This window comes from Passer montanus, unplaced genomic scaffold, assembly GCF_014805655.1.
Source record: "Passer montanus isolate IOZ18808 unplaced genomic scaffold, ASM1480565v1 scaffold23, whole genome shotgun sequence".
Classification (NCBI taxonomy): Eukaryota; Metazoa; Chordata; class Aves; order Passeriformes; family Passeridae; genus Passer; species Passer montanus.
In genome coordinates, this window is record NW_024366926.1 from 9,804,653 (window position 1) to 9,832,332 (window position 27,680).

A 27,680-nucleotide genomic window follows, 5' to 3' on the forward strand; every position below is an offset into this window, starting at 1 on the left:
TTTTTTCATCCTTGGAAGGATGAACTACAGAGTTGATTGTGAGCTCCCATTCCATCACTCTACCAGAGGACCCACTTTTTTGAGACTTTTTGCTTGTTTCTCTGTTCTCTCTCTCCTACATCAGCTTTCCAGATTTTTGATCTTGCACATTTACTCCAGATTTCCATTCTGGAAATGTTTACATACAATTTATACAAGGATTTGAATTCAACCTTATGAATTTTCCTAGTGATACAGAAAATTCACTCTAATGCAGAACTGTACCTTGCCCCATATGCTACACATTACTGAAAAAGAGACTTTTTTTAATATTTAAATTTTTAAGAGAGAAAAGAAAATTATCTTTCTCTTCTTTTAATAGGTTACAGGCTTATCAAAGGGTGACTTTTTTCCTGGAATGATGCTTCCACTCAGAAAAGTGCTGCCTTCCCAGTTAAAATTTCTCATTCTTACGGGCAACCAGAAATATTGGTCTTAGGACAGGCAGTGGGAAAAAACCACAGAGTAGCAATCAACAGCACCATTTCTATAACTGCTAACACCTGTTAACTCCAGTCAGGTGTTGGCACTTTAAATACCAGCTCTGGGAGGATTATTTTTGCTGGGGTTGAAGGCCTCTTTGTCTTGGGAAGCTAAAGATCTGGAGAATTTTTCTCCATCCCAAGAATTCATTGAGGAGGAAGAGTTGTTTTCAGCAATTCCGTCCACTTTCTGTCTACACATATTGAATATGTGTAAATGTGTACACAAGAGAATTGTGCCCTACTTTTATAAGCAAGCAACAGAAAAAATTAGTGAGCTTTATCTTTCTTAAATATGTCAAACTCTTCACTGTTCCCTTATTAAAGGTAAGACAGTCCCTGTTTTAGCAGTAACAGAAGAGATGCTGTTTTTTGACAAAGTAAAGCTGGATTTTAATGTATTAGGGAACTTTGTATTAGCAGGTTAGTATTTAAAAGATTATTAGTAAACCTTTGATTTCTACTGTTATACAAAAGCTTTTGTTTCAATTATGTAAATTTTTTTTTTTTTGAGATTAAAGCATATCTCTGTTCTTCTGCTGAATGGAAGAAACTGGTTGTACTAATTCAACATACACTGTTTGAAAATAATTTTTTTGGGGGTGTAGGCTGGAATACCAATCGAGTATCAGGAGGCTGCTGCATCTTTGAGGGTTTGTTAAATATACTTTTAGTATAGATGTTAGAGCATATCCTTTAGTCTTGTAAAAAGTCTGACCTGGGGGAGGGGAGGGAAATGTAAGTAGGTTTAGAAGTGTCAAAATTAGTGTTCAGGTGCTTAACTTCTGAAATATCTGGTCCAATCTGTAGATATGCTAAATGCTGGGCATTCTTATTAGTGTTAATGAAACAAAGATACTGTGGAGTGAAAGGGCTGTAAAAATTACTTTTCCTGATCATTTAATTATGATAACAATGCTACTTTTAGTTTATCCTAGCTGATCATTACGTTGGGAAGTGTTGAAGTAAAAGTCTAATGTTTTCTCCTATCTGCAAAATAGAAATACCACATGTTTTTGGTAGTCTGCAGCTGTGAGCCCTGTAACTGGTGAAGAACTCAAAGGATTTAACTGTAATGTTTAATTAGAATGCTGGGGTTTTTTTCCTGACTTCTTCTTCATCCCTTCTTCCCAACATGCACTCTACCTTTTGTCCTTGTCTATAGGATTGCTATTAGGAAGGATAAATGGGATTTTGGGTTTCTGTTAATGTTTATGACCTGGCAGCATACTGGCTTCTCGGTCGTTGTTGTTTGAAATCTTAGATGGTTTCTCATGTACCAAGGCTATTTTAAGACTGAGATGCTTTGGTTCACGTGCAAATAGAAGCTGTCAACTGTTCAGCAGAACCAGGATACTTTCAGCTCCCCAGCTGAAGGCTGCCATATACTTTCAGCATGCCCTTGTCTGTCTGAAAAAGTTCACAGCTGGTTAGCTGAATGACGTGGAGGGCCTTTTTTCTTTCGTTATGCAGCTGGTGCTAACTAGGGACTCAGCAGTGGAAGAGATCAAGAATTATGAGATTCAAGAAGGAACAAAATGTTAATTTAAGCCCCCCAAAAAGGCCAGATTTGGATGTTTCTGTAAATTGCAATTCAAAACCAGAGGAAGAACTCCTGTTTCCTTTTCTGAATTGAAATTCTCTTTTGGTATAGAATTAAAAGTATGCCAGTGAAATGGCCCCTTTCTCCATCGCCATAGTGTTTAAATATTTGATTGGACACTCTTTTAGAGATAGTTTTCTTTACTTAGAAATTGTTCTACTCCTCCTGAAGAGCAAGCTTTTTTGTACAGGCTCTAAGAGGATTCCTAAAATTTCTAGCTGCCTGTGAAATGTTTTTTTTTTTTTTTTTTGGGGACGGGGGGGCGCATGTCACAAGTAACGTACTGATGGATATTATATTCCTGCTGAGTATTTTCTGTCATTTTACAAGTTTGTTTTAAAATTGAGCATTTGCTCAAAAGTAATGGTAGTTAAGGGCTTAGTTTCTTGGCCAGGACAATGCTTAGTTTCCTTTTGTTATTAGTTCTGTGTCATCACAGAAAGTAGACTAATGTTATTTTGAGTTTGTTGTACTTTTTTTTTTTCCTAGACATATTGGGCTGAATAGCTCAACATAACAAATTATTCTATGTGCTTTAGTTTCAAATTTTTCATGTAGAATCCAAGTTTTAGCATCAGGATTCAATTAAATGATAGTTTGATTTGACTGAAAAATTAATGGTCTGGAACTGAAACCTCATAGTATTTTTTAAAGTTCTTATTTTCAGTACTCCTGTTTTGAATAAAAGTCTGGACTCAGCCCAGTAACATAAAGCTACATATTCTCTCATCATCTAAACATACATAATGATTAAATTTAACAGTGATTGTTTTCTCATTGCTTCTTTTGGCTGCATAGGTATCTTTCTGCATTCATAAAATTAGTTCCCTGGCTATAAGTGGCACTACACTGACTTGCTGTGAAAAGTTCCTTGCTACTGTCTGTTGTTCTTTTCAGGAAATAATAATTTGCCAAGTACAATTCATATTCAATAATTATATGTCATCTTCAATGACAGCTTGAACATTCAACTCCTGTTTATGCTTGAATTGGACATTGATTTTTCATTTTAATGATAAACAGATTGGCATGTCATACATTTGACAATACATCTGCTTAAAATGTGTTAAGATCGCTGAATGAAAAAAAGGGGTTTGCAGTGCAGGCTAGTGGAGTTACTCAAGCCAAAAGGAAAATGAGGATGCATGCTAATCTAGGTAATTCCCAACAAAAGAATACAGTCCCTTTAATTCAGTATCATAGCAAGAATATTTATAATAGACTTTTCTGGTTTGCTTTAATCTATCTTCTGGCCAGGAGATATTCTGCAGCCAAGAATACTGGGAGTATTTAAAAAAAATTGCTGTCGCTTTACTTGAAAAAAGGTTTTGGGTTTGAGTTTTGATTTTTTTCCTCATAGAAAATACTACAAATGAAAATTGAATTGGGCCTAACTGCAGAGTTTGAGGTCTTGTTACCTCTGCATTCAGTCCTTAATAGTTTTGTCTTTGGAGTTCTATGTCTGTGTATATGTACCTTAAAGTGTTAGGAGAGTGTGTACTGACTATATTGAAACCACCTTCTACTAAACTGGTGCTTTTGGATAAACATGGAAGTTTCCAGGAATACTCCAATTTTGCTGATTGTAATGGTTTGCTTAACCCCCTCAAGTTTCTTTAGAACTTAAACAGATACCTTAAATTTGAGTTCTGAAATTTTTTCTGTGGACTTGAATGCAAAACTGAGTTCTTGACTTTATTATAAGTTATCTGAATGTTATGTAAAAGCGAGTTATCAAGTTTTAATTTTGTAGGCACTGTGATGTAAATACATTTTTCCAAGTACAGTACTCCTATCAGACACCAGGTACAATGTAAAGACATGGAAATATATATACGCACACTATGTGTACACTTAAAAGCAAGTGATTAGTGAATGTTTGAAATGCTTTGGATAGAGCAGATGTAGCCAGAAAAGTACTGGCATCTTTTGACAAAAACCCCACACAAACTGTAATGGTAGAATTGGTTGTGAGTGTAGCAGATTCTCAAGAGAAAATATACGGAAAGAATGTCTAAGTATTTGTAATAAAACACTTATTGATTGTAGTTTGCAAAGGATGGAATTGAGAGCTTTGGATAATCTTGATATTTGGACTTCTGTGCTTCCTGTTACAGAACATCTTGAGGCTCTTCTTGAACAGTGGGGCCATCACTTGTTCTGTCCTGAGCATCTTTGTCCGTAGTGATTTTTAAGGTTATTTGTTTCTTCAGACTTTGATAATTTGAAACTTGAAGACAAGTGGTTCATAGTCCCGTATCACAAAAGTATGTGCCTCTTATTTTTAAATAAAGCATGAACAGTTTCAGAGTAACAGCAGTTATTTTGCTGCTCCAAGTGAGGTGAACCTAAATAGTTTGTCATTACAGAGCCTTTACTAGGCTGTCTTTGGTGGTGGTGTGCATCTTTGTGTTCAGGCTTGGTTTTTAATGTGAAGGTCATGCAATGATTCCTCTAAGGGTACCATACTTCTGTGGTTAGTTTGTTGCTAGTGCTTATTCTATTTGAACCCCATGCTCTTTGTGGCTTACTAATACTTTTCTGTACTTCCATGTTTTCTTTGATATCACTTGTATTGTCAGGATGCTGCTGTTCTAAGTACTGCTAATTTTAATCATACAAAGGATAAATCCATATTCAGGTTGAGTGGTCTTTGAGCGTGGTCTGTCATGACTTGCATTTCTGAAGATTCATGGACTATAAGACTCTTTAGATTCAGTATGTTCCTGTGTTTTATTCAGCTGCTACAGGTAGAAGTGAAGTATCCATGCTTGTCTGGAAAAAAAAATTGTTGATTAATTGTTGTCAGTTAATAGGAAAAGCGTAGAAGATACTTGAAGAAATGTAGAGATCTACAGACTGTTGCTTTTGAAACAGAGAGACATTTTTCAGTTAAAGAAGGGACCTCATACATTAAAAAATGCAGCTGTTAAAGAAAAGTATAAAGAAGCAAGCTCATTAGACTTGATTATGTGCAGTGGTGGTATGTTGTTTCTCCCAAATAAATGTGCCTTTCCTGCCAGTCAGGTGTCTGATTTGGGACGGGGAGGATAAAAAAGACAAACTTTTCAGGCACAAAAGCCCTTCTTCATACTTGATTAGATGCTGTGCACAATTACTACAGGTCCTGTAGGCACATGGGTCTGATGCAGTTGCTTGTACAGCACTGGGATAGGCTTTTTCATGTAAAACACACAAGTATATAAAACAACTGAGATGGTATCTTAAATTTGTTCTTAGTAAAATATGTCATCTTATCTTAATTTTCTCATTAGTGAGATATATAATGAATTACTGGAGACTTAGCTGTGGCATTATTTATGTTAACTGATACAGCATAATAGTGTGATGATGAAAAGGACGTGGGAGAAGAAGAGGGAAAGCAGAACTTGGACAGCTATCTACAGAAATGAAAGGAATCTTGACTGCCCACTAGGTTTTAAGTGGTTCTCAATTGTAAGACTGGCATTTCTATTATATTACTAAAAATTAACACACACCCCACCTTCCAAAAGAACCTCAAAAAATCTACCATAGCAAAACCTGTGGCTGTGCCATCACTTGGCTTGTCTGTAGGCTATTCAGTCACTGTTTTGACTTGGATTTGCATATAGTTCTGAATAGGAAAATTTAGTTGTCATTTCAAACAGAGATTGTTATATTTTTTTCCTTTTGTGACAACATGCTGATTTCTGAAAAAGGCTAGGACTCTTTGGTGAGTCAGTGGCTGGCTGTTGATACACAGCTCATCAAGGCAGAGATCTAAATGCCAGCCGTGAATAGTAAAGAGTCTGTACATTCTATTAGAATACCTTTGCTAGCTACAAATAAAAGGGTAGGAGATGAGCCACCTGGCAATGTCCCAAGTACATCTCAGGTCACAGAAGTCTTCTGGCAGAGACAGAAGGACAGAGAACTCATGTCATATGTGATTGTTGTGGAGGTGAGGGTTGAGGTATGTGTGCATTATAGCTGGGGGGATGTTGCTGTTTAGAGCACAGTTCCAGAAACAGTGGAGAAAGATAATTTGGTTTATGATTTGTGTTTGGCACATAGCAATGAGCAGGAATCTTCTTGGCAGACCCCGTGCTCCTCTTCAGAACCACAAAAATAATAGAAATAGGCTGTTGTAAAAGGAAAGAGGGATGTCTGTAAGGGGCACTTGAAATTGGCAAAAGTTAAACAACACCAAACAGTTGAGCTGAGCCTTCCCTTCTCCTCCTGGTCACCTGCTGATTTTAATATGACTTGATTGTTACTTGAGTTGTTCCTATAGTCAGATTACATGTGGGTATTTATAATTATCCCCGCTATTTCTTCTCTTTGTAAATTTTTTTTGGTCACACTTGTGTGCATTTATCTCTTCAGTTATGTTGTAAACCCTGAATGATGGGGTGTGGGAAAGATTAGCATTCTCTCTGCTATGCCATGGGTCCAGTCTCTGGAAGGTGGCTTTTCACTGTGCTTAAAACATACAATAGAGCAGGAATGAGGATGACTGCTTTTTGTGTATGCGTGTTCTTCTCAACCACAGCTGCTTCTCTTCCTCCCAAACTTTCAGAGCCAGTGAAACTCTAATCCTAATCTAGCTGGCAGGCTCTTAGGGTGCCATACTGTGGAGTGGGCAAACATTTCTCAGTTGTTTAATTTGTGGCTGGGCACAATGAAAGCAAAGTGGTGCCTGTTGCCGTGATTGGAGAGCTGCTGGATATTGGTGCATTTGAAAGATGAGTCCAAACGTTGCTGCTTGTATCTTTTTCTGCTTAAAGATGCCTGCCCATGTGTCTTTTTGCTCCCACTGCCTAATTCAGCAGCTGTGAGCTGCAGGCAGTAGCACATGTGCATTGGCTAAAATAACCAACCAGCCTCTCCCTTTGCTCTTGCCAGAGTCTCATGTTGTTGAAAAGAGTTTTTAGGATCAGATCCGGCTTCTCAATTTACGTTATTCCTTTGCCCAAGCCCAGCAGGAAGGCCTCATCAGGGTGGCCTATCCTCTTATTCTTTTCTAGATCAAGTTTAAAAAATAGTAATTTGGGGAATTTAGTACAGTAGCTAAGTGGTTCTTAACTTTAAAGTAGTATTGCATATCAGGAAAATGTCTCTTAGGCTTTTTTTTTTAGATTTTTTAAGAGCTCATTTTTATTTTTACTATTTTAAACTTGTTAAAATACTGTTTGAGTTTCTACATGCCTTTCACTTTACTGTAGGAAGGAAGGGCTTTTGTTCTTCAGTTGCTCAGTGCAGACTTACAGGGCAGGTAGGTAAAAATGCAGATTGCTTGCTATTCTCTTGAAACTGATCCCATGTATGTGAATGATATGACTATGAACATTGTAAATGCAAATATCATCTTTTTAGGGAGAGATCCTGGCTCCTATGACCAGAGGAAAGTGCACTCTCCTCTACCTGTAGACACTTGTTTGTATATTCTGGTCCAAACACTCTTATGCCAAGATGCATCCTGAATCAAATTTTTATTATTGAATTATAAGAACGTGAAAACTGTTTTTTATAATGGCTGTATTGAAAGGCCATCAAATTTAGGACCAGGCACAGCTATAATTTTACAGGTATTAGGCATCTGAAATAACTTTGTATGAAGATTACACCCGGATTTGTCATCTGTTTTCTAGGAAATACTTGAACTGTGTTTTATGCACACAAAAAGACTTACTTCATAAGATAAGGAGCTCTGAGATTTACATTCCAATATTCAACAACACTTTTAAGTGCTTTTTTCATTTTCATAATAGAGCTGTCATAAACTATGTATTTTAAATGTATCAAAATAAATTTATGAAGAAATTCTACACGGAATCTCGATTCTTATATTTGAAGTGGAAAGTGTCCCATAAGGTTAGGTCAGCTTTTTACAAACCACATCTATTAACAGAGTCTTGTAGCTTTTCTCATTATTTAAATAGTTGCCTTAAATTACATTTTCATACATGAATGCTTGATGTGTGAGGAAGATTCTCTGAGGCTGCATCTTGCACTCTGGAAGGAAACAAATGAAGAGTTGCTGTTTCATCAAACAGGCAAAACACTTGCAATATGTTCGGGTGCAGTGGAAGAAATTCTCCTGACAGGCTGGAATGAAGGCAAGGCCTATAAGGAGGTTGTATTCCAGCAAAAGGATGTGTGTCCAATTCCTGCATCAGCCAGCTGCTGATGTGCACTCCCTTGACATAAGGAACAGCAATGCATCACTGTCAGAATGTCACGCTGGCTTTTAGGGGTCAATTCTGTATTGCTTGGATGTCTTGTAGTGACTGAAGTTCTGTCATGTAGAGCAGTAAAAAGTTTTTTTCTTTTCAAAGTTGACTTCAAGCAGTGCTAGATGTCCTATTTCTGAGGGATAATCTGTTTTCTCTATAATGTGGACAATATCTTTTGCAGAAAAGATGTAGGAATTATTCCCTTTGGTTGCTGTAAATGGAGATCTGCCACAGATCTCTGAGCATGAATTCAGTAATATGACTGAATCAGCTAAATGGTCTCATTGGACTGCATCCTCAAGGAGTGTCAGGAATCAGTGTCTTAAGTAGCTCAGAGACTCACAGGGTGACTGTGTGACATAGACTGTGCACTAAATGGTGGCCCAAATGTTTCTGGTTGTGGTGGGATGCTCTGTATGTATTTTCAGACATGCTCTTAGTACAGACTTAATTATCAAATGTTATTGCATGAACTTTACTTTTCTGTGCAAAGTTCAGTTGGATGTGTCTGTGCTGTGGGGGACTTGGCAGAGGGACAGATGTGGGGATCAGTGCATTTCCAAACGTTCCTTTATTTTCATTTCTCTTTAGTTGGGAAGTTGGGATGATATAGGTTTTTTAAAAACCTCAATCATTGAGGCTACTGTGGAGTTAAATAGTGGTTGCAGAGATTTCCTGTGATCTGGAAAGGCTGCTGTTACAGCAAGGAATATCAAGGGGAAAACTCTCATTAGCTGAATATTTAAGTGAAGTGTGAGTTGAACCACACATAAATTTAGCAGTGTAAATTATTGTAGTGATAACATAATCGACTGAAGAGATGAACATTGCCATCATTCTTGTTGGTGATTAATCACTTTCCAAATTAGGGAGAAATTGTAAGGAGAGTTGGTTATATTGCTGCTTCTCCCAGCAAAGCAAATAAGCAGTGGCTGAAGGAGTTACCTAGCTGTCTGTGGGAGGCATGTGAGTAGAAAAGAGGGAGGAAATTGTTGACTCTTAATAGGTGGTGTATACTCAGTGTATACACTGAATATAAAAACCCCTGCATCTGAAAACTCCCTTGGTCATTATTTATCTGTTTTTAACAATAAAAATGTTATTGACCTTGTAATACTTTATCAAGTTCATTAAAAAAATATTTAAAGGCTAAAATTTGTATATTTAGTTATTTCCTACATGCACAATTTAGGAGTTTGCTCAAATCTTGGAGTTCCTTACCCTTTGTAACTTTACCAGGCTAATAGGTTTCAGGTGTAAATGATCTGTGTTGACTCTTCAGTTGATGAATTGTTTCACACCTGCTTTCCCCTGCTTTTTTTTTTCTTTTCTTTTTTTTTTTTTCTTTTTTGTTTTCATGGGTGGAATTATCTAGGGAAAACTGCAGGTTGTGTGAAGCTGAAACCTGAACAGCAAGTGCCAAATAAAACTGATGGGAAAGGCTTGCAAAGGTGGCAGAAGCACAATCAAGACTGCAGTTGGACATGTGAGTGCTTTTTGAAGAATTTGTGTGGTTGGTTGCTTCAGAAAAATATATATCCAGAGAGGCACATAGATTCAGGTATCTATTTGAGATATGGAACATATCTGGGCTTCATTTATCAACTTTATGAAGTCATGTTCATTAGTAAAAATGCCAGCAGAGTGGTGGTGGTAACATTATGTCTAACTTACTCTGCTAAAATCCCAGAATGTGAATTGTATTTATAAGGGCATCCCAAGAAAGGTACGTATTGGATTGTTCAGATGTTTCAGTTCATGGTCTGCTATTTACCTGTTGTAGGTTCAAATGATGAAAAATGGGAATACCATAGACCAGTTGTTCTGGAGGTGCTGGGGAGACTGTTTGATTTGAACAGTGAATTGTTTAATTTCCTGAAGGATACAAACTGATGATTTCTTACCACTTGTTTAGGCATTTCTAAATAAGTGCAGGAAATCATTCTGCAAATCATAACATTATGATATATTTTTAACAACATCTGAAAACTTTTCTGAATAAGCCTAAGCCACTGAAGTCTTTGAAGTTTTATGCAAGGCTGGAATTGACACTAATCAAATTTGCTATTGCAGTTTTTTGAGATACAGTATGTGTTTGAACAAAATAACTTGAATTGGAGTCAAAGAATTTCTAAAAAGAAGCTGAAACACAACTTCTTTTGTGCATGTTTTTCCTGGAAGGAATTGGAATTCTGCAGTGAACATTGGTATAATGGATATTTAAAAATCCACCACTACTGGGCTCTGTTTTATGATGCTGTATGAGTAGCTAAGAATGTCAGTTCAACTGAACTATTGATTTTTACCTTCAAAATTTACATAAAATCTGAATCCAATATCTGGCAGGTGTATACAGATTAGAATGCTCTAATTTTTTTTGTTGTTTAATGTACTGAGATTATTTATTGCCTACTTTGTCACGAGTAAATTTTTATCAAAATAGCTGTTGACATGGGAACTCTAACAATCACTTTTGATGAGCATGGGGGCAGTTTCTGTAGTGCTGATGAAAAAAATCCCAAACCTTGAGTTGAATTGGAGGGGAGTATTAAATATAATACCTTTTTTCAGCCTGCGTAATACATAAATGTCTCTTATTGACTTGGAAAATTGTATCCAACATTTCACATGTCCTGTGGGTGTGTTATAGTATGTTTTGTTTTGAAGCCATAGTAACCAATGTTTCCAAAAAAAGCACTTTAAATTTTATTCCTAAATCCCGAGATGGGGAAAGAACAGAATTAAAAAAAACATGGATGCTGATGTTCTCTTGGTATCAACAACTAATGAGTATCTTCTTGTGTGCAGTCTGGCAGCTATCAATTCCAAGCCTAGAAGGGCTCACAGAGTCTGCTAAATGCCTGAAATAAAGCCAGCAAACCACTGTGAGCAGCAGGGATGTGGGAGCAGTCTTAAAACCTCCTGCACCTGCCACATGTGTCCAGTCACTGCAGATCTGAGTACGAAAACCTTGCTGGATACCTGTGGGAGGGCTACACACACTTGTGCTTCTGCTGCACATTATTGCATCTGTCAGCATATCATATCTATTGCAAGATTTACATGGCGTTACTGACAAAACATACTGTTTGTGCTGCCTGTCAAATGCTTCCCATTTATTGTTATTGTTCCTTTTTAACTTTTTTCTTTTTTTTTTCTTTTCCCCCTAGACTGCAGACAAGATGAGCAGACAGGTCTTCAGCTCAGCTACCAGGTAGTGTGAAGTAGCTGTAATGTTGGCTTAACTCATGACTGAAAGACTCCTCTGCTGACAGAAGGTCACCAGGATGGCGCTTCTGCTGCCTGAAAAAGCTCCTGCTTTTCTGTTCGGTGTAAGCACCCTTTCCTGAGCAAAGTGAGTAGGCTGTAACATTTCCATGTGCTGGGAACTCCTGGCTGCCAGAAGTGGACTCTGAGTCCATATGAAGCTAGGTGTGAACTATTGTGCATGGGACTAGCCCAGGGATAAAGGGGAGAAAATGTGAAGGTGATATAAAACTGCTGCTGCTTCAACTTTTCTCCTCTGAGGAGGCACAATAAAAAGACAGCTTAGAGTTGAGGCCAAACTCTCTCCAGTGGGAATTTTGCCACATAATTTCACGTGTTGGGGATGAGTGGGAAATAATATAACAGAGGGTTAGAGTGGGGGGCCTTTATATCAACCCCTTGGTATACCTAGTTCTGATATGTAAGGTGTTAATTGGTTTCTATTGTTTTGTCTTTTATTATTTGCTTCCTGATTTTTAGATAATCAATTCCACCTATCTGCTATCTGATCCAAAGGAATATGAGATTTAAAAGAAAATGTGTTAATATAAGGCAGAGAAGCTTTCAGATCATCAGTGCAGAGAGGTGATGCCAGTTGCTGAATGAACAGTAAAGGCACAACTGTGAAAAAAAAAATCATCTGAGGTTTGCACACTGGCTGAGTTGAGCAGTGGTATGGTTTTGTGGTGTTGTGGAAGATCGAGTTTAACTGAATGTGGATTTTATTGCTTTAGTGTTAGCAAAAAGTAGCCATTGAGGCTTCATGAAAGATAAAACTTTCAAATATTGATGTACACATCCCTTGCAAGATGTCAATTTTTTCTGGATGTCTTAGGCATTTTTGACCTGTCTTTTAATAATAATCTAAATATTCAGCATCAGTATTGACAATCTTGAGTCAAAATTCTTGCTGCCAGCTTTATGGCAGCCATTCTTTTAGTGTTGCTGGATGAGAGGTAGTGGAATGGGATAGGCCAGAAGAGCCAGTGGTTGTTTTGTGGTGGTGGGGGAAAAGTTTTCTACAAAGGAAAAAAAATAATCCTGTGACATGTTAGTTCATTTGTCTCTGTTGGAAAATGAAAGATGTAGTTCAGCTTCCTCCATCATCAAAGAAAGTAATTCCAATAATTTCAAGCATTTCATATATAGATTTTGTGTCTGGTTCAATTGTAAATATAAAAATTTGTGCCAGGTACTCTGGCACAAATGTGGGGTTTTGCCAAAAGTCTCAAACAATGAAAACCAAATTAACTTGGGAGATTAGTGGTTTGTGCCTAAGAGGGAATTTTTAGTGGCAAAAATCATCAAGTTCAGCTCTTGCAGGAGCTGTGGGCAGTGCTTTAAGCACTGTAAAATGAGTATTATAAACATGAGCAAAGTCAGAGTTTTGTAAATGCATGCAGACTGTCTGAGGATCTTGGACAGATGTTTCAGATGTTAAAACAGGATAGGCTTTGCCCATCCAAACAATCTGTCACTGTGCGTGTGTTCAATAGGCAAATAAGAGGGAACGCCAGCTTTTTTCATGTAAATCTCCAGGGATTTTCCTCTAGGGTTCAGAGCTCTGTCAAAAAGCTGTCTGCAAGAATAATTAAACGGGGGGGGGGGGGGGGGGGGGGGGGGGGGGCAGAACCCTACAAAATTTAAACAAAATATCCAGTGCACAAGCACAGCATATGTACATCTTTGAATTCAACATATCAATGCTTACAATTAGAAAAAAATTCTTATCCTAGACAAAATTCCTTATAAAATCAAGTATTTTGAGGCTGTCTAAAGGACCACATAGTTTTGTACTAGGAATTGGTCTCTATCCAGTATGCTTTACATGTATTTGTTGAAGGATACAATACACTTGTATTATTGCACCGATTTCATTCTTGGATGATTTCCCCTTTGGCATACTAGTGGCAGTTTTTCATTGGTTATTCATTTATATTATTGATTAACACCTACTGGACCAATTTATTAGTCCCACTGAATCCATTTTAAGTATCAGGGCTTTCTAATGGAGAAATATCCTTTACAGAATACTAACATGACACTTGTAAAACATTCATTGGCTTCATTTATTTTGCTGCGTATAGCATAAACCATACATCAACAAGTAGATGTTTTGTTACAGGTCTCCAATTGAGCAAGCCTTCTGGTTTTTTTGATATGGAAATATTACCTGGAGCACAAATGAAAACTATTCTGTGAGACTCATGGGACTCTTCCTGTCTATCATGGAGCTCTTAGCAATCCTTCAAGGGAAAAAATTTTCCCTGTTCTGTTCTACTTGTACATGTGGGCTTGCTTGTGTTTGGGGAGAATGTGGAGATTGCTTCTGTTCTTGGTATTTCAGGGGTATGGGCTGAACTGGGTAAAATGAGACAGTTCTCTTCCTTCTGGAGTAACTTAAGAGAATGGTTCAAGTACATGGCACAGTGAGAATTCTTCAGGAAAGTTCTTGGTCAAGGCATTGTAACCATATGACATAAAAGTACAGGCTGTATCTTCAGAAACGCCTTATGGGCTGATAATATTAACCACTCTAGTTTAGGATAGTGTGTTCCCTGTTGTTGGGGAAATATATTTGCTTATCACTGGGTACATGTATATGTATTTTTTAGCATTTGAATTGTCAAAAACCTTGTTACGTGTGCCAGAATTAATGATTAAAGGCCTGAAAATTGAATGGTAGGTAAATTCTACCGACCACCAAAGCTTAGGTGATGCTGTTCAGTACATCTGTTGGCAACCTTTGGCCTTTTCCAAGCCATCTAGGTATTTTTTCCTTATTAGTAGAAAAAAATTGCTTTAGTCATAAATTTCTACCTTTGCTGCAGCTTGTGATTGACATGCTCCTGATGACTGACAGGTGTGTGCTTGCAAGATTTTTGCATGATGCCTGCGGCAGGCCTAAGTATATGGGGGAGAAACCTAGGGTTCAAAAAATAAAAGGTATGAATAAGGCTAGTGTTCTGAACTTCAGCTGTTCCCCTCCAGAATGGAGTAATGCTAGAAACTGTCTCTCTGCATTAAAAAAATGTATTGCTCTCAGGCCTTTCTGATCTGAAGTGCCTTAAACAAATAAAGGAAATATAAAATATAAGAGATTAAAAGAAATAATCAGAGTTAGGGAAATAGCAATTAAGACAGAAAAAAGAGAAATATTTTATACTCTAATCCTTCAGTAGTTCCTAGATCTCTTTTTAGTAGATCATTTTGGAATGGTACTTTACTTTACCAAGGGCACATAACTGGTGAGAGTTTGCAGTAGGGCTGTGATTTAAGACGCAAACAGATGTAGGGCAGTAACATGGCTGTGGCAGATGAATAGGTGATGAATCAGGAGAGCTTTGCATAGTACAAAGGATAAATGTTGTCAGTGCAAGTTGTCCTGTTTCTTGTCTTTAAAGACACCTCATTTGGGATGTGCTCTTCTCACAGAATGATGACTGACATGTCATGACTATCTTCTGACTTGGTAACTACTTTGAAACTGGGTAAACTGTGGGCTGCAATTATGAATTAGTGTTTACTGAAACTGAGCATGCAATTCATGGTGTTATATTACTTTGAACTCCAACAGTTCATAATTCACGCATTTCATGGGGTCAAAAATGAATATTTTAGTAACTGAAAGTGGGCCAGAAAAGTCACACGAACTTGAATTTTTATTTCTTAATATCCTATTTAGACAACACGCATAGCGCAATGAGAAACCCTTATGCTCGGATATTCCCTAAACTTCAAATTCAGTCTCTTCAGAAACATAATTTCTTGCTGTCTGTGGGGTCCAAAGAGAGCTTAGGGAAATCCGAGGCCCTGGACTCAGGAGGAAAAGGACTGAATTAATAAATGTCCATAGACTGTGGAAAGAATTTGATGCTGACTAACATTTTCCTCATGGGCCCCCTTCTGCAGTGAGAAACTGCATTTCACGGGGTATTTGCAGAAAGCTCCATCAGAACAGGTCTACAGAGTTACACAGTCTGGAGAGCTATGAGAGGAACAAATGTTAAGCCTGGTATGGAGTGGAGGGGCTCCATGGAGATAGCGTCTGCTTCACTTTCTAGCAGTCAGTGGATTATTTCTTTATAAAAAAGAGATTGATACATCCCAGTCATCTCTCCGGAACACGCACTTTGGTTATTTTCTTCCTCTTCTGCCTTTAGTATTTCCCACTCTGTTCCTGCCATGGGAGTTGTGTGTGTGTACAGAAGAAATGCAGAAAGGTTGCATGGTGGGCACGATATTCTGTTTTCTTCATGGGTTTCAGTGGAAATCCCTAAGAAACTAAGGACATGGGTTCTGATGACTGCAATGATTCACATACTGGTCTCAGTAAGGGAGCATAAGCACAGGCTTTTAATAAGCAAATTAGTTTTTATGTGCTAGTGACTATATAATTATTTGAAGTTACTAATATTTTGGAGCTTACACAAGGTAAACTTCTGGTTTCTTTTTGTTCACTTGATTTCCCCCTGCCTGTGGGAAAGAGTGCTCAGAATGCACGTACAATGTGTGGAATACATTCTAATTTGATTTTAATTATTTGCTCTGTATATTCCAGTGCATTTTGTGGGACCCTGAACAGACTGGATGGCAGGTCAATTACAGGATGTCTATCCACAAGTGCTGTTGAAACTGGCTTAAAGCACGGCTTTGTTGGGAATAACTTACCCTTGTGCTGTCACTGAGCCATTTGTAGGTTCCTGTCTAGGTTTCTAAAGTGCCTGGAACTGTAAAACACACACAACATGTTTTACAATATTTTGACTTTCAACAAACGTAATTTTCAGAGACTAGGTAGTTCTGACTGGGCTGGGCTAAAGTTGGAAGACAGAACTCTTTAATGCCTGTTTACCTGTAAAAGAGCAACTTGGAGCTGCAGATTTGTGATTTAACAATCCTTCCTGCCAGATCTCTGCTAACACTAATTAGGGCTGGATCAGTGTGCGCTCAGTTGTGCTGTGTTGAGCCAGGCGCAGCACAAGCTGTGCTGTTGCTACCAGCCCAATGCCAGCTGCAGTAGCACAGACGATACCTGATCCAGCATGAAGTGAAGAGTGGTGTAGACAGATGACACCTGATCTCGCCCAGTCTGCTGGGACAGCTACTCCTTGAACGTTTTTAACAAATCTGAAATGACCAAGCAATTTTTCACTGGCTCTGCAGTCTGTGTCATAGCTTCAGGGATCCTGATACAGCAGTAAGCACCTTAAAGAAATATTCTTCATCTTGCAAAACTATACTTACTTTATCTCAGCAAACATCTGTCTGTGCCCTAAGGAGTTTGAATACATCTTTTAGATAGGGGATTAAAGTCTACAAATTCTAGTTCTGTTTGGACTTTATTATTGCTTAGTTGTCAGACAGCTTTGTGCCAAATGCCTGTTCCTGTAAATGTTTAAGAGTTTAGTACAGTTTTGTTGCCTTCAGTGAGCACTTTACTTATCAGACTAACATGTTAGCTCTTGGCCTCTGGATCCTAAGCAAAGAATATCTTCCATGGTAAGAAGGTAAAGATCAGAGACACCAGATATTTTAATTTAATTGGGATTCAGTTGGAGTCTAATTGTAAGTAATATTCTCTTAAGGGTCATGCACAAATTCCATTGAAAGTTGGACTGAGATCTAAAGCAGGAGGAGGACATTTTATATATATATTAATAGTAATAGCTTGGTTTTCCATCTGTTATCCAAGAGTTTGGATTGATGTTTAATAAACGACAATTTCTCTGTGTGTGTCTGTAAGCCAGTTTGGGGACTCTGGTGTTTCTTTTTGAGGTGCAGTTCTGTGTTAATAATATAGGAGAAGTGTGGCTTGTCTTCTCATAGCACTAAAAGTGAGATAATCCCTGTGTAAGGAATCAGTAAGTATGGTCCGCTTAATCTAGTCCCAGTGTGAAACTGTTGACATTTGTTCTTTTTTTTCTATCATTATGTGACTGGGCCTGTTTTGTGCTGGATTAGGCACAAATCTCCTATGCAGCACATTTGGCATGTTACTAGTAGTTTAACTTCATTAATAATGTATGAAGGAAATGTAATCCATGACAAGGAAGGAAAGAAAAGTATTTTTACAGCTACCAAATCCTCTGGAATGGGTAATTATTCAGGATTTGATGTTATAGTTTACAACTGAGCTCCTTCCACAGAATAAAAGAAAATATACATACATACAAATATAGTAGCACTATAGGAAATGTGCTCCTTCCTATTTAAGACTGTGTGTACTGGTTTAGAGTGCATCAAATGCAAAGGGAAGTGTAGATTGTAAAAAGGATGTGCTTTATCTTACATGTTGTAACCAGCACTGTTTTTTGATCTCAGTGAAAACAAGCTCAGACAATACAGAAAGTTTTTTAAAAGGGGGGAAAAAGGAATGAGCAGCTACTCACTGAATTATGTTGACCTTGCATAAGAAAGAAGATTAATTCCTTGTGTCTGTCAGCTACACAGTATAGAGTCCATTTTGGTCTATGGGCTGCTTCAAACAAATTTTCTTATTTAGAAATTCAATAGCATACTTGGTATTCCCTCTCACCTGCAAGGCAGTTCTAAACATCCTCAAAGTTTGAGGAGGCTGAAAAGTCACAGTGTGCTGTATGGCGCCTAAACCAGCCCCAAAGCAGCAGTCACTTGCAAGTACTTTTGTGTTCTGCACTCCTGTCACATTTGTGCTATCAGAGCAACAGCTGGGGAGACTTTTTCAACAAAGATGAGTGTCAGATAATCCTGATGAGATTCCACATCCAACATCTTTTGTAATTATGTCACATTCAGCTGTAATGGAATAATTCAAGCTGAAAGGACAAGCTTTGATCCTTTCTTAAACCTTTCCCTGTGGACTGGCTATCTAAAAGATTTAAAGATATTTCTGTTACAAGATCTAGTGTTTCCTCAGAGAAGTCATGTTTCTGAAGCAGTGAGATCTGCAAGAGCAATATTATTTGCCAAATACATCTCTTGGAGCATTTTTGCAAAATAAAGATGTCAATAAGAACATGCCCTTCCATAACCAAGAAGGAAGGTAGAATGTATTTTAATGTTAAGTCATTTGTGTGCACAGAAAATGGGATTTATTTGTTAATGAATCACAGTGCTGCAATCTATAAATATTGGTGTAAAAATATGTTTGTGCTGAAGGAAATACAAATTTGTTTAGGCAAGGATCATACGTATTTGGAATATCTATTTAGAGAAGTAAATGTTTCTGAAGAGCCACTCTTTCCAAATAATTAGTTGACACTAGGATTTTTAAAATAGGAAACTGGCCACTAAATCTTATTGAATTTCAATACAATTTCAGTACTTTATGCCCCTAGGCCCTTTCAGTAAACTTAATTAACTTGAAAAGGCCTTTGGGTCTACACAAAAAAGATTCCTTTGAAGAATTTCTTTCTTATTTCAGGACAATATTTTGTAGTCTTTAGTGTTGCAGAATATGGCACTAGCTATTTTATGTTTCTGAGCAGACTAGTGTGGCTATGGATATGGAAACTGCTGTAGATGATCTTTCTCTGGGATCCTTTTGGCTTCAGTTTGGAGGATGGAGTTTGGATCCCTAATTTTTCTGTGTGTCAGATTTATGCCAATGTAAATCCCTTGACTTCAGTGAACGTTTTTCATTTGTTTCCTGGCCTCCACTGGAAAGAGAACTGTTTCTTAAGGTTTTCACACATGGACTACATTAAGGGGTCACATTCAGATGATACTCTTCTGGCATTTCCATCAGCCAGGGGTCAATGAAGTGCTATCTGGGCTAAGGGTATGGGGTTGGGCATGTGTTTAGTCAGCTCCAAATTTCCCGTCTGTCAGACATGAGAAATTCAATGTCTTTTTGTGCATGCCTGTTTGCTTAGGGTCTAAGAATCAGTGTGGCAGGGGTCATTTCTGAGGGCTGTGCTGGTAGAGTCCTTTGGTATGCCTCCAAACAACCTGGTTCGTGCCTCACTTCTGTCTGCTGGTGTTTAATGCTCACTCATCTTTATGGTCCTGAATTTGTGAGGCCTAGGATAGAAGCTGACCTCTTCAGAGGTATACAAATGGGAGAGGCCTGCTTTCACACAGTCTCTCCTCCAAGTTTCTGCTGCACATGTAGAATGTTATTAATTTTGCCTTAGCTTAAGTTTAGTTAAAAAATAAAATCTATAACCAAGGTCCTGGGAGAATACTTTTCTCTCTTTCCCAGGATGTATTTCAGTTTATCTGCAAGCTGATAAATGGTAGTGACTAATGATTGGAATGAGCAAACCTCAAAAGCATCAATTCAGAAAGCAACTCGAGTTTGGACATTTACTGAAGTCAGTTGTGTCTCTTGAGTGATCAATCTGGTCTGAAAGCTTGAAGGATTTCTTCCTCCATTTTGCTGGTTGAAAGGAATTGTTGTGCCTTCAGTTCAAGAGAGCAAAATTCTGGGATGTAGTACACAAAGTTGCTCTTGTGCCTCTAAGGATGGATTCTGAGAAGGCTGATTTTTTAACTCATTCATATCCATTGTTACTCAGTGAGACAGTTGCATGCTGCTAGCTAGTGTAGTCAATACCTCTGAAAAAGGTGTGATGTTTCCATATAGGTGGGAAAGTCAGCCTTGGATTTTCCCCATGTCATTTGAGTCTGTCCTTGACCATAGTGATTTATTCACTCGTTCAAGAAGTACCTCTAGAATTTGCAGGGAGTGGACAAGGTACTAAAAAACCCCAAGGAAAAGGACAGTGCTTGCTTATCTTTTAAAATAATGAAGGGTTGATGAGAGGAAAGAAGTAGGGCACCTTCTAGACTAGCCAGAGAGGTTTTAATCTTTGGCAAAATTCTGTAAGGAATTAATGTACAGCTTGGAAATAGCTAGGATCAAATCAAGATCAAATTATATCTAACTGATATAACCCCCATCTATGACAGAGCAAAATATATGTGGATAGAGGCAAAGCAATAAATTCCCGTGTATGTTGGACTAAGAAAAGCTTTTAAAACAGTCTTATGCAACACTTTTGTATTTAATTTAATACTTGTTGTCTAGGTGAAATTGTTGTAAGGTAGGCTCCCAACCAGTCGGGCAACTGTACCACAGAGGAGCTATTTGTACCAAAAAAAAAAAGGGTGTAATAAACAGGGTTATCTGGAGCTTGATTCTGTCTGAGGATTTCATTGCTAACTTGGCTGTTTTATTAAAGACTGCAGTGAAGCAAACTGACATGAACTGCAATTGTTTGAGGGTGGAATCAGAATTCAAAATAATTTTTGTAAATTAGAAGCTGAGTGATCTGAAAAGTATAGGATGGAATTTAGGAAGGTTGAATGATTTTTTGGGGGTAGTAGTTGCTTGCATAAGTATGGATGAGAAGCAATGGAGTAAGCAGAGGTTTGTGGAGAAAGATCCAATGCCAAATCACAAAAGAAACTTGACTTAGCTGTGTTGTTTTATTGATAAAGACTTAAACAGAACTGTAACAGGAAGGACATTTATTTCTTGCCATTGTGAGCTTTCACCTGGAATGCTATGTCCCATTTTGAGCTTACTTTGAGAAAGACTGCACAGAACAGGGAGGTTGGAAAGAACCACTGGAGGTGGTTTAGTCCAACCTCCCTATTCAAGCAGGGTTTCCTAGAGCATGTTGCTTAGGATTGCATCTAGATGGCTTTTCAATATCTCCAGGGAAGGAGCCTCCACAACTTTTCCGGACAATTTGTTAAGTATTCAGTCACCCTCACAGCAAAGTTCTTCCTCATACTGAAGTTAACTCTCTGTGCATTGGTTTCCGCACAATGCCTCTTGGAAACAACCACCTGGCTTCCTGACCTTGGCACCCTCTTTCCAGATACTTATAGAAATTAATGAGGCTCTCTCTCAATTGTCTTTTGGTGAGGCTGAACAGGCCTAGCTCCCTCAGTCTTTCCCCATAAGTGAGGTGCTCCAGTCCCTTTTCCCTCTTTATATCTCTCTGTGGGTCTTGCTCCAGGTATTTGTGTACTGAGGAGTCCAGACCTGGACACAGCGCTCCAGATGTGGCTTCACCAAGGCTGAATAGAAGCATAGGATCACCTCTCTTAATCTGCTGGCAATATTCTTCCTAATGCACATCAGGATACCATCAGCCTTTGTGGCCAGAAGGACATGCTAGCTCATGGACAGCTTGTTGTCCTCCAGGTCCCTCTCAGCAGAGCTGCTTTCCAGCAGGTTGGCCCCCACCCTGTAGTGGTGCACCAGCTTCTTCCTTCCCACGTGTAGGACCCCGAACCTGCCTGAGTTTCAAAGGGTTCTGCCCTGCCCATCCCTCCAGTGCATGAGGTCCTTCTGAAAGTCTGTGCAGCTCTCTGGGGTATTGGCCACTCCTCTCAGCTTTGTATCTTCAGCAGATTTTCAGGGGAGTCACTTATCCCTTCATCCAAGTTAGTGGAAAAGCTAAGCAATACTGGATCCCCTATCAACCCTTGGGGGACACCACTGGTTACAGGCCTTCAATGAGGCTGTGATCCTGATAAAAACCCTGAGCCCTATTATAGAGCCAGTTCTCAATCTGCCTCACTGTCTACTTTTCCAGCCTGCCGAATTTGGGTTTGCCTACGAGAATATCATGGGAAATACTATGAAAAGCCTTTGTGAAATTTCACATAGACAACATTCACTGTTCTCCCCTCATCTATCCAGCTAGCTGTCCCATCATAAAGGTAATTGGGTCTGAACTGGTTGCAGAGAAATGACGGAAAAGCACTAAGCATCTTTGATGTTAGGAGGATGAGACAGGCTGAATGGACTTTGATCTTTGACCTGATGAAGGCAGTATCAGAGGTGGTGACATAATGGTCTGCAAGCCTGCTCTAAAAGCAGTATAACATTGTTATCTCTATGGTGAGTAGAAGCAGTAATGGACTTGAACTTCAGAAAGATGGATTAGTAGCAGTTTTAGGTGATATTCTTTTGAAACAAAGAATTGAATTGTTTAAATATCTTGTTGGGAGACTCTAGTCTGTTCTTGGAGAACACCAAAAATAAATAAGTATCAAAAATCATCAAAGCACGGTTTATACTATGCCTGAAACAAGGTACAGAAATGACCTCTTAATGTCCCATATGACAATATTCAAAAACCTGTGGTCAATTCTCTATGATAAAACATTGTATATGTGTATTATCAGAAGTATAGTTGGACCTCGGATATTGGAAAATCGGCACCAATGAAACCGATTTGCAGAACCCTTTGAAACTCTGGATTGTTTGTATGGTCACTGAAGGCCAGTTCTTCAGCCACTAGAATTAGAGACAGGCTGCTGGGGTGAATTGACAGGGTTTTGGTCTTGTAACTATTAAGCATGTCACCAAACCAAAAATTAGTTTAGGCTTAGTAAATATGTTCATTAAAGCTTAGGTGTCGATCCAATCCTAAAGGGAAATCCAGATTGGTATGCAGCGGATAAAGTTTCACTGAATTGAAGATGTGATTGCAGTTTGGCAGAATCAAAGCAAACGTAACCAGCTCAATGCACTGAAGTGTCATTTCCGCAGCAAACTGACAGTCGTGCATGTGGATAGCACAGGGGAGCTGCCTCTGCATGCTGGTATTTCCTGTGTTAAATCATTTATATGTTTGGAGATAATGTATTGCCTAGCAGGAAACTAGCTTAACTCATTTTACTGGAAGTTACAGTATTGGTAAAAATCCAGCTATTCCAAAAGGATGGGGGCTGACTGTGGTCTGTCAACTAAGTGTAGATTACTTCAGGCTAGGGGGCAGAGCTCATAGGATATGTGTGATGCTGCAAAGTGCTGGTGAAAGGCATGAGACTGCTCAGAGAAAAGCAAGAAAGAACGACAAACTACTCTGACAGGCTACAATGGTAGCAATAAGGCTTAAAGACTTCTGATCTAATTCCTGTTTCTAAGTCCTGTCTACCTGCTGGGGCTTTGATAAGAGCAATCATTCTGTTATTCTAGTGTTTAAACTTTCTTTAGTTGGGAAGCTTTTTGGAAATGTTTAAGTGGCAATGGAGTTCTTCAAATGAGTGTAGTTACAGGGCTGAGAAATACTCTGGTTAATTTATCTTATTGGGGTAGTTTGTTGTATATATCAATGAAACATAATATTAGACATCTCAAATAGTTAATCTACTTTATGAATTAGGGCATTAATCACAAAACTCCATCAGATTTAATTATCATCGGGGAAAGGTGTTACTAGTATACATGTTATGCTGCAGACTGACTTGTAAGACATGATGACCAGTGGTGCAAGTGAACTTAACTTTTGTTTTCCCATCTTCTTAAGGTCCTAATACTGCATGTCTGATTTGTTATTGCTGTGAGCAAAAAAGATCATGACTTTAAGGAAAAAAACCCAACTATATTTTGTGAAAGTCTAGAAAGACACTTTTTGATGTGATTTGGAAAATTTATCCATTATATGCTTACTAAAAATATTTTAAAATGTGATGGTTAGATTAAGAACATAAGAAGCAGAATTTTTTTTCCTCTTTGGGTGGTTACCAGAATAATCTGTTTAGCAGAGATGAATTTACCTTTTTTAGTGAAGCTACAGCTTGGAGCTTTTGAAAAATCTAACCATTAGACCAGTCAGTTTTTTATGTTTTGTACATTTGGCTCAAACACTCACCCTTGTGCTTAATTACCTGGATGAATAAATCCCACACTATGCTCCAGTATTGTGATGTACAGTGCACTCTTAAGGGCAACATCTCTCTGTTTGAAACCATGTTCTTTTTACTCCTCTGCATGATGTCTAGGATTTCTTGCAAATGTAATACATCTTTAGTAGCAATTTAAATGCAGTGAAATTCTGTGATTTCAAGGCACTTGTAAAGGTCAATATGCTACCAACACTGGCTGTTTAAAAGTAATGAGAACTAGTGATTTCAGAACACTTAATAAGATATTATGCTTTCATCTTTAGATGCATACAAAATCTACAGTTATAAGAATACAATCTATGAATCCTTAAAAAAAAAAAAAGTAGTGATCTAAACATCTACCCTGTTGGGGGTAAAGCCTCTAAGCCAAAAGTGTGATATAGTGCAATGCAAAAGAAGTTTCTTTGCAAAATGGGAAGTAGCCTCAGTGATCTCAAATGCATGTGGGTGAAATTGGCATGTCATATTAACATTAATTTTAAATTTCTTGAGGAATTCCCCTGGAAATTAATATCCACTGGTCTTTTTATACAGCATAATGATTGACATGGGCAGTGAATGATTATTTTGTTTACTTTATTATTAAACATTAATAAAATGCAAAGCTATGCTTCAGAAATCTATAAGTATGTGAATAACATAAATTTTTTCATGAACTTCGAACAACATTTTTTTTTTTTTTAAACTTTTTCCTTGTTCTAGATTCCCAGATTTTGTAACTAGAATTAGTGGAATTTCACTGTCCTCTAACTCATTTTCTGAGCAAATGGTTAATAAAAAACAATTTCTAAATGCATGGACCTGAAGGTGCATGTGTAGGTCATCAGAAAAATGTGATAGAAAAAGAAAAAAATATAGACATTAAAAAACTCTGGTTATAACTTACTAAATATGGAGAAAGATAGATAGATATCTTAATTAAATGTGTGCTGTGTTTATGCCTGCATTTGACCTGAAAAACAAATAGTCTTTTTAGAGTTAACATGGTTTGTCCAGGTTGTGCTATTTCCTGTCTCAACTGAATCCAGGAAACAGAGTAGCTTAATTCTGTTTAAATCAGCTAAAGTTACCCTTAGTTCTACAAGTCAGAAATTTATATCACTACTGTAGCTGTTGATAACTTATGTCAAGTTTTTATTATACCCGTGCATGGTTCTTAAATAAGCTGTTTGCTGTGAAGCTTAGCTAACCACTGAGTGACCTCTTCTTTTTAATTGTGTGTGCATAGAAGAAAGTTCCTCTGTTGCTCTTAAAGTCCACATTTACATAATTTCACATTTCTCAGTGAGAACTCCATCAGCTTAGTGGGTACAAAATCTCCCTTTTCACTTCTTTCAGTTTAAGTATTTCATGGATATCAAAAATAATGGTGTTAGCCATCAATTTCATTCCTGTGGATCATCTTAGATAAAAAACATAAATTACATTTTAGGTTTGTAAAGTCTATGTTACATTAAAGTTTTAGGTGATTATCACAGAATATGCACATAAAAGGTAGCCTTAGATCAAGAAACAGACTATTGACTGAAGCTCTGATTTCTGCTCTTTTTCCTCCCCAGACACAACCATTTGTCCCCATGTGTTAGAAAGCTGAATCCTTTCTTCAAGAAATGGAACTAATCATATTCCTTCCAGCTCCACTGTGTTTTCCTAAAGGCTATCAATTTTTAGCTTCTCCCAACTCTTCTTCTCAGAGCTGAATATTTTCTGGAGTGTAGAAATGTCTTTCTAACTTGTCCAGACACTTTTTTTTCATTTTGTTTTGATTTTTCCTCCAAGAGTACTTCAGACAGATGTAGAAATGAATCTGTCGTAGGGAAGACTAAGCAAATATCCAATGTGCTTTTAGCTTTATATTATCCTAAATATGCTTCAGGCCTTCCTCAGTTTTTCATAGCCCTGTCTTCAAGCTTTCCTGCCAATTTTGTTTAGAGTAAAACTATTGATATGATTGAAACTGTTTCTAAAGTACCTTCATTGCCACCGGAGTTATCACCTTCTAAAATGCAGGATATTAACAGCACCAAATGTGCTTTTTGAGTGTGGTCCTGGTTGGGGAAGTTTCTGCTTTTAGTTCTGCTTTAGTAGGATGCTGACTTCCTCTTGCTGCTGAGGTCTCCTTCTATGAGCACCGAACTCTGCATATCTGGAAAGGATTGGAGGCAACAGCCAGGAGAACAAGACTTTTTTTCTTATCAAGTAACAGAAGATAAGACACACAAGCAAAATTATGGGGAAATATTATTGGTCACTGAATAGGTGTAAAGAAATCAGGGAAAAACAGCCGTTAACCAAGTGAGGGGAAAAAACCATCTTTTATTCATTCTGTAGGTGTTATACTTAATAAGGCAGTTCTTGTAGAACAACACTTCAAAGTCACCTCTTAACTGCAGATTTCAAATAATTTCCTGAGGACGGGCAAGTATAATTTTCATCGCTAGACTGGGGAGTGAAGGCATAAAACTGAAGTGATTACTTTAGTGCTCTAATTGTAGAGTCCCATTTTCTAAGCTCTGATTAGAGAAGCTGCTGTGAAAGACTGTATTTCACTTTTGTTGTTTTTCTTTTTGCTTCTTACTGATTTGAAATATTAAATAATCTTTACAAATCTGTTTTCTTGCATGATGGTCCATGTTTCACATGTATCAAAAGCCAGAGAGACTTTTTCTTATTTATAGGTACTGGCTTGTACTGTTTAAGCAATTAATGTTAGTTCATCTGCTTGACAAATAGTGTCTTCACATTGTTCCTCCTGCCATTATACTTTTGGTGGTTTAGCATGTTCTTAGGGGAAAATGAGCTAGAAAAGGCTCTCATGTTTTCTTGTCCAAGGCAACTGATAGGGCTTTACCCCATTCTTTCTTTTTTCAGTGTGATTTCACTTCAGTCTGTAAGTACATTAAGGAATTATAAACAATCAGTATGTGTAGAGGCTTTCTCTTTAATTTTCTTTTGTAAAATTGGCTTATTGTTATTACTATTTCAATAATGTAACATCATGTGTTAACATTGGTTAATGTGTGATATTCTTTTTACCTGACCAAGTCATAGAGAAAATCCATCACTGGCATCTTGTGTCTGCTGCAATTGGCAGACTTCGGTATCTGTGTTTAAGAGAATTTGCTGTGAACTTGATACAGGAGGCTGGGCTGTGTTTCTCAGGGTTTGAGCATGAATTTAAGCTTAAATTCTAAGAACAGTGTATTTGACTTCTCTTGTATTTTTGCTAAATTTGATAAAAATAATAGAAGAGGAAATAAAGGATGTAATCCCTACACAGTTGTGCCGGCCTGAAAAGAAATTAAAGAAGTCATGTGAATAGTATTTTTTCTTTATTAGCATATCACTAAAAATTATTTTGGATAAAGCAGTGAGAAATACGTTTCTTCCTCTCTTTTTTTTTTCTGTATTGGTTAAGTTTAAGTGTAACATATT

At 37.7% G+C, this 27,680-nt stretch overlaps 1 long non-coding RNA gene across 1 annotated transcript in view; it reads left to right on the plus strand.

Moving 5' to 3' along the window:
• The first annotated feature begins 623 nt into the window (after window positions 1-623).
• The window catches only part of LOC120502796, a 32,902-nt gene continuing 5,845 nt past the window's right edge, over window positions 624-27,680 (plus strand). The window contains exons 1-3 of the long non-coding RNA XR_005627595.1: window positions 624-848; window positions 9,718-9,828; window positions 11,513-11,697. This is a non-coding gene — a long non-coding RNA (uncharacterized LOC120502796). The remainder of the gene's footprint in view (window positions 849-9,717; window positions 9,829-11,512; window positions 11,698-27,680) is intronic.